Genomic DNA, 5,438 nt, shown 5'->3' with positions numbered 1-5,438 from the left:
TTTATTATGATATTAGTAGTATTTACAAACTTTGTTATGACATTAGTCATATTTAGTTTTTTAAAATTTAACGAGTTAGTAATTTAGGGTCCCCGATTAATCCTCATCTAGCCCATTAATCCCTCACCTTAGTCCACCGGCTAGCTAACGTCGAACGTTTTTTTACAACATTGATTTTACTGATTCAATCGTTTTCTTCTTGAAACCTAAACAGTTATTTCTTAGCGGTTTTCATTAACCATTATCGAGCTTAGAATACCTTGTTCGATCTTTGTTTCCTTTGGGAGCTTTCCTAGTTATCACTCTTTCTGAACCCAAGCCACATAATTGATTCAATACAACCACGATCATAGAGAAAAATAACAATAACGAGCTGGGAAACCCGTTCCGCGGGGTTTGGAACAAACAAATTTACTGAACACACAGGGATTATTGATAATTTTTTTTTGTCGTTTGTGGTACGCTTTGGCATGTTTTATATTTTGTTGTCATTGTGCTCGTAGGGGAATGAAGGCTGACCAAAATGGTTACATATATATAAAACACCAAAAGAACACATAGATGTTTATGCGATAGACAAAAAAAACCAACCGTCTTCACCTTCGGATTCAGGTCACTCATCTAATATTACAAACAAACAATGCAAGCAAAATATTTAAGTGCATGAAATAGCAATGTACTTTTGTTATGACGTCTTACTTTCTACATTCCTTTAGCAAATACCTGTAGAAAGAGAAGAAGATAAACTAAAAAATTTAACCTAAAAATGCTTTAAAACCCATTGCATGTTTATAGGAATAGTAAATCTCTTTATTAGAAAGAAGAAAACAAAAGTAACCAAGTAGCTTACCTCTATGAATTTGCCAAAGAATGTTGAAACAAAAAAATAACCGACAACCGTGAATCCTCCAATGAATAAAAGTGTAAAATAGCATACCTGCTCTGTTTTGGTTTGCAGGCCTGGCCTACGGGTTTCATCAAATCTGTAGTACCTAAAGCAGCCTAGTGTGTGTGTGTGTGTGTGTGTGGAAAAATACAAATACAAAATTAAAATTAAAAAAGATTGGAAGAAAATCATAAAATTTAAGCTAACAATTACGGGAAGCTCACCTGCATGTAGAAAGTATTGAAATCGTTGTATCCATCCCTGCAGTAAGGAAAGATAGTTCTTATTAGTTAAAACATGAATTTTAAGCTAATATTGCATACATAATCATAAATTTCTTACCTTTTTGCCCTTGCATATTTCTATGACTACATCCAGATATCTGGTTGTCTACAGACTACACATTACTACTACATTAAGTCAAGTTTGAAAATTTGTTACCATTTTGCCCTTGCTTATTTTTCTGACTACATCCAGATATCAAGTTGTCTATGCATTAGCATATTAAGTCAAGTTTGAAATTTTCTTTACCTTTTTGCCCTTGCTTATTTTTGAGTTTAACATTAGTTAGGTTTGAGGTATGAGTGACATAAATATTAAATAAAGGTCAAAAAGTATAAAAAATAGTGAAGTAGCATACTTTTTATAATGTGGAGCTCTTCTTGAAGTGTGGGGTCCACCTCCTTTAAGGCTTGGTGAATAATAATTAGAGTTTTCAAAGCAACCTGAAAAAAGATGAAGCTTTCTATGGAAAAATGTTGAGATAAAGAGATTCAATGATAGGGATACAATATACATACTGCCCCAATTGTGTGTCTTTCATAATCTTCTTGCAAGACCATGGATGCAATATGCAACATCAGGTCTAGGTCTTGTAGCGGAGATGGATGCAAATATAGCTGCAATAATGGATCCAGGATTAGGGAAATATAAGGGCTACCTTCTGTTAATAGACCACAAACAAATAATTTTATAGAAACACACCTTGCATATGTTTCTCTTTTGCAGGGTGGTCAACATGATTAGTGGCCTTAACAATATTTACATCCAATTCCTACAAAATGAAACAAACAGGGGATATTAAAGTAACAATCATAGAAAGAAAAAAATTCAAAATGTTTCAATACCTTATAATCTATTCACTTTAGCCAAATTGACAGTGGTGCTGTCCTTAATGGCTCCAAGAGCTTTCCTCAGACTCGTTTGAGATCCTCCACTGGACATCTAAATCAATCTGCATTATCAATTAACCAAAATCAAGAGAATTTTTTATAAGATTAATGCTTTAGAACACCGTATCATAGTTCCATTAAAGTAGGAACAGAACGATCTAATCACTCAATAAAGTCTTAACAACTTAAATATGCACACACAAAAGTTGACAAATCATGTGTTCATCTAATTGTTTTAACTTTAATCAATCATACCAACAAAAAATTATCAGGAGAATAAGCGTGTATTTTGACATACCCTAAGCAGTCTAATCGATCTACCTGTAAAGTGGAACAAATAGAAGAAAAAAAGAAACAGTGGAAACGGCGGTGGGCAAGTCGACAGTGAAACCACCTCCGTCGCACATCCCGAAGAGCATAACAGGCAGCATATTGATTTCGGTTACCATGAAAAGCTTGTGCATTGCGATTGCAACTGTATTCTGGGTAAATGGACAATTGAATCGATTAGCGCCAAAAACTAATCGTGGTAGAAATAGAAATAAAGAGGCAATACCAATTTATGAAAAAAATGTTTATTATTATTTTTTTAGCTACTTTATGCAAACAATGTTTCACTTGTCTTACGAATTAGGAAAAACCATGTTTCAACCAACCCAGTTAAATTTTGTACCATATTTCATATAAAAGGTACTGTCATTTTCACCAACACATTTTTAACGATTCATACATAACTATTTCATTTTCACCAATTATGGAATTTGCAATGTGACAATTCAATCCATTATTAGCAAAAAGGGAAATAATAGTGTTTTCAAATTAAAAATGGCCATACTAAGAAGCCAAGTGGGTAGAGCAAACATCTCCTGCCTTCTAGGGAATCAAATATCAGTCAAATCAAAGAGAACAAAAAGGTTGAATGGTAAAATGAATGGAATCTGTACAAAGTACCTTCAGCTTATGATGTGCCCATCCTCTTTCTGAGCAAAAATCCTTTAGATTCCTCATCTACGCAACAAAATTTACCATGAACACCAACATTCTAGACTCCTTTTCTCATTTATCCAGATACATGAGCTGCCGAATACCTGTAAGTTTCAAAATTAAGTCAGTTGTGTAATAAATCGATAAGTATTATGTAAACTCAATACATTTTTATACATAATACTATAAGGAATGAAGCAAAAATAATCTTTCTTACAAAGCCTATCTTCTTGTTTGGCTCTGTATGACCCACTTCTGCAAGCATAAAAACCAAAAACAACTTCAAAGCCTGTAAAATTTGATGTAAAAGTGTAACCATATTAGTATATTAAGTTGTTAGATTGAGAGAAGATAATATAAAGGGAATTAGCTCCCACTGTATAACTGAGATAGAGATTGAGACCAAAGATGAGAACCTAACATGGAATTGAGCAAGGAATATCACAGGAGTACCTTTCGGAATCATGAACATGAATAGCAATTCCATGAATTGAAGTTAGAAGCAATATATTGAATGGTTATGATCTAGTAATATATATTCAAGAAGATGGGTTAATTTGTTTGTTGATTTTTGAAGTAAAGTATAAAATTTGATACCTTGTTGCCCAATCCTTGGGGAACATCAACAGCAATCGCCTTCCTGGCTTGTATAGGGCTGGGGATGATGAAGCAAGCAACTTATCCTTAAATTTCATATGTGCCTACAAATCAATTGAAACACAATTTCAGTCGGAAATCCATATTGTAATTTGTATAAAGAAGAAATTAAGCATATGATCAATCAAAGTACCGGTCGATGGAGGTCCATGCTTCGAGATTTCTAATAGTAGTAGACGTGATTTCATTGAAGCAGCGCCCCTGGCATACCCCTGCTAGAGAACTCTTCCGTTCCTTACTCCAAATAACACCACCACCACCACTGGCGCCTGCTGATTGCTTAAGGTTGGAGAAGCGATGAAGAAGTAGAAGAGAAGCGGTGGAAATAGAAAGCTTTCGGGTTTTATTTGTCGATTGTACTCAAACTATGTCGTAAAACTCTAGCATCGAAGTTAGAGCCACCCACTAACGACGGCGAAAAAGTGTCTCCGGTAGACCATTTGACGAACGGAGTCTTCCGGCACCGGAAGACAAGTACCGATTTTGTGATTAAGAAGTCGACTGATCGAATCGTCGATCTCCGCATGCCACCAATTGTCAGTTTGCAAGGGTATCTGGGAATACCTACTTGATCGATTGCATGTATGAAGACCTGAAGCTTCAATTACAAGACCGACCAGTACGGGACATCGAAAACCCTAATCTCGTCGTCTACCACCACCTTAACAGCCGTAACGGCCTCCACCACTAATGGTACAGCGACAAACGCCAAGAGAAAGAGGTAATCAGAGATGCAAGCGTCAAACATAAAGGATCAGGAAGTGGTTGGAGGTGGAGGGAGCAAAGGGTAGAAGAAGAGAGGAGACTCGATTTGGGAGGTGGTGGAAGGATCGTGAAGCAAACAGAACGAAAACAGATAAACATCAAATACTGAGAGGCCGGGCACGATGACCAACACGTGGACAGAGAATAGAATATTTTCCATAAAACACCCCTATACCAAAATTCTATAATCAAGGGACCATTTCTGCCAAAAACACACAATTTCACTATTCATCTTTTAACACAACTTTAATATATATATATATAATAATAATAATAATAACAGCCAAAGTTGATTGTTTTTTTTCCTTGATCGTGTTTTCCCTTACCTAATACCAGACCCCATTAATTAATTTCTTAGAAGCCCAGCAGCATATTCTTTTTCCCAAGACACCTCGTCAGCATTTTTTTAAGCCCTTAATTTATATCAAAGCTCCATAGTCCATGTTAACATTTTCTCTTTTTTTATTGAGCCCACGAAATAATCACAATATGACGATACATTACCGTTTCTTTCTCTTGAGCCCATAGCTTAATAAATATATGATTTTTTTTCTAAGGCCAAACAGTATCGTCCTTTCGTTACCAATGACAATCAGATGTGGTTGAGTATACCAGCGGTGAACGCGGCCCTATGATTTGTTTTTCGCTGGTGGTATTCTGACATCGGCACATTGTTACCGTTCTCTCTCTTTACTCTTACTGGTGAAAACTACTTTTGTGCATTAGGAAGCTGCATCAATTGCTTTTACATTTATGCATTAGGAAAATACACAAGAGTGGTAGTAAATAGCTATGGTTTAGAAACAATTTTGTAGGCAAAAATGGCACCACACCGTTATCATAGGAAAATTTTGACAAGAAAGACAAATGCTTATATGTCACCTCTGTGGCAGTACATTTTCGTAGGTAAAAATATCAATACACCGTTCAGCCTAAGCCTAATAACATCCACTAATCGCTCGTACATTTTAGTA

At 35.6% G+C, this 5,438-nt stretch overlaps 1 long non-coding RNA gene across 11 annotated transcripts; it reads right to left on the bottom strand.

The window, feature by feature from the left end:
- Window positions 1-515: 515 nt before the first annotated feature.
- On the bottom strand, window positions 516-4,557 carry LOC145166890 (uncharacterized). 11 transcript variants are annotated; one of them, XR_013740787.1, is made up of 13 exons: window positions 3,833-4,557; window positions 3,639-3,743; window positions 3,496-3,548; window positions 3,260-3,297; window positions 3,010-3,146; window positions 2,380-2,540; window positions 2,014-2,120; window positions 1,871-1,940; window positions 1,687-1,785; window positions 1,527-1,611; window positions 1,229-1,296; window positions 1,111-1,147; window positions 516-1,002 (listed from the first exon to the last, which is right to left on the bottom strand). It is a non-coding gene; the product is annotated as an uncharacterized LOC145166890 (long non-coding RNA). The 11 variants fall into 11 exon arrangements; XR_013740783.1 differs by lacking the exon at window positions 1,229-1,296 and having other exon boundaries at window positions 516-723; window positions 851-1,002; window positions 3,260-3,331; ... (1 more) ...; window positions 3,640-3,743; window positions 3,833-4,550; XR_013740786.1 differs by lacking the exon at window positions 1,229-1,296.
- Between the last annotated feature and the right edge of the window lie 881 nt (window positions 4,558-5,438).

Source organism: Lactuca virosa, chromosome 3, assembly GCF_052849685.1.
Source record: "Lactuca virosa cultivar CGN04683 chromosome 3, Lactuca_virosa_CGN04683_v6, whole genome shotgun sequence".
NCBI classification, from domain to species: Eukaryota; Viridiplantae; Streptophyta; class Magnoliopsida; order Asterales; family Asteraceae; genus Lactuca; species Lactuca virosa.
This window is presented reverse-complemented; position numbering and strand designations above follow the sequence as displayed.